The 2,083-nt window shown below is 30.7% G+C and overlaps 1 non-coding gene across 1 annotated transcript; it reads left to right on the top strand.

The window, feature by feature from the left end:
- Positions 1-1,303: 1,303 nt before the first annotated feature.
- On the top strand, positions 1,304-1,376 carry TRNAV-UAC (transfer RNA valine (anticodon UAC)). The gene has a single exon. It is a non-coding gene; the product is annotated as a tRNA-Val (tRNA).
- The last annotated feature ends 707 nt before the right edge of the window (positions 1,377-2,083 follow it).

Here is a 2,083-nt window from a genome sequence, read left to right as displayed (position 1 = left end):
GTTAGCTTAAGTTGTCGTCACGAATATATCCTTAATGAATGTTCGATTCTATCCCTTGAAATCCAAGTCAACCTATTTGAGCCCATGACATCAGTTTCAAGTTTGAACCCTATCAAATTACCTCTCTAATTTAGATTGGTCCATTTACTTTTATTAAAAATCTTGTTTTCTATGATTTTGTATAAAAAAATTGACAGAGTTATTTTGTGTCTGTATTTACTTTTCTTTCTATATTTAGTTTAAGTTTTTTAATACTCCAATCTTTCTTTTTTTTTTTTATTATTTGTATTTACTCTATAGCCTTTTAATTTTGTTCACATGTATTCCAAATTTATAGTGGATCTCTATTTTCAAATCTTTCGTGTTTTCTTTTGTTTGACATAATTTACTAGAATTATATAAATGATTAATATTTAGCTTCTAAGTCAAAGCTAAACCATTGTAATGACCATATCTATCTTCACGTAAATCTCTCTGTTTTCCAACGGTGACTTTCTAACTCAAAGCTAAACCATTGTAATGACCATATCTATCTTCGCGTAAATCTCTCTGTTAGCCAATTTACTAGAATTGTATAAATGATTAATATTTGGCTTCTAACTCAAAGCTAAACCATTGTAATGACCATATCTATCTTCACGTAAATCTCTCTGTTTTCCAACGGTGACTTTCTAACTCAAAGCTAAACCATTTTGGGTACACTGCAAAGCCTATGATATCTTTGTTCACTCGAAATGGAGTAGACTAGTCAAACTGTGGTAGGACGAAGGTGGCTCTTCAAAAAAGACATGACCACAGGTTACATTGGGTCACCACCATATGATGCCCTTGATTATCTTTTTAAAAAAGTTCAAAAGTATTCTTATGTATATGAATGAATTTGTTAACACCATTTTAAAAATACTCAAGAATATGATTGAAAATAAATTGTCTATTTGAATTGAATTGTATTATATTCATATTGGGAAATGTTCATAAATGAGAGAGTTCCAGACAAAATTGAAGAGAAAAGTGATTTAAGAGTATTTTTGAATTTTTTTTCTTTTTAAAATTATGAGTATTAACTAAACGTTTAAAAGTTGAATTGTATTTTCAAACAAGATATTGACGGTTTCATCTCACTAACAATAAACTTATTTTTTATTTTTATTTATTTATTTGAAAAGTAAAAGATATATTTCAAGATTTTTTTTTTTTTGAAGAATATTGATGAAACCTTACGAGGTTCTAAGGATATTTTGTTTAAACATTAAAATTTATAATTATTAACTATTTTTTGGATCATGGAGATCATGGACAACTTGTTGTTGTGGTGTAGTGGTTATCACGTTAGTCTTACACACTAAAGGTCTCCAGTTCAATCCTGGGCAACAACATGCTTCTTTGCTTGCAATGGTGTAGTTTTCGGATGGGAAACATTTTTGTTCATCCAAGACTCATACTCTGAGAAATTTGTGTAACGCTCACTAAGAACTTTAAGTTCGCTTAAGAGTTTGACATGTTACTCCCTTTAGAATTTATTTAGAGCATGACATGTTACTCCCTTTAGAATTTATTTAGAGCATTACAAAGAGCATGACATGTTACTCCCTTTAGAATTTATTTAGAGCATTACAAACTAGTTTAAGAACGTTCTCGAAGATCTAGTTCATTAAATTATACAAGTTGTGGGCATTAATGAGTTAAAAGACCTCACAGTCACTCTTAACTACCACATTGAAACTTAAAGAAAATCTTTGAAACATTATCTTTCTTCAACTCCTATCCTTAAGAGAACTTTCTTGAATTTCTATCTCTTGACTTTTGTTACCTTAATTTATTCCTTATATTTAATATAACTGCACGAGGCTTCATGCATTCCCCGTGACATAGTCTTAATATTTGCATCCAAAGCTTCATGTGTTCGGTGCGATACAATTTACATACCTATGTCCAAGGATTCACGGGTTCCTTGTGACATAGTTGAAGTACCTACACCTAGGTGTTCATAGTTTCCTACGACGTATTCATTGTCGTAAGACCATATTGCACTACTCATCGGGAGGTCTTTAAAATATCTCGGGTTCTCGTTCAAGAGTTTTTT

Source organism: Cucurbita pepo, chromosome 9, assembly GCF_057944985.1.
Source record: "Cucurbita pepo subsp. pepo isolate OVF chromosome 9, ASM5794498v1, whole genome shotgun sequence".
Taxonomy (NCBI): domain Eukaryota; kingdom Viridiplantae; phylum Streptophyta; class Magnoliopsida; order Cucurbitales; family Cucurbitaceae; genus Cucurbita; species Cucurbita pepo.
This window is presented reverse-complemented; position numbering and strand designations above follow the sequence as displayed.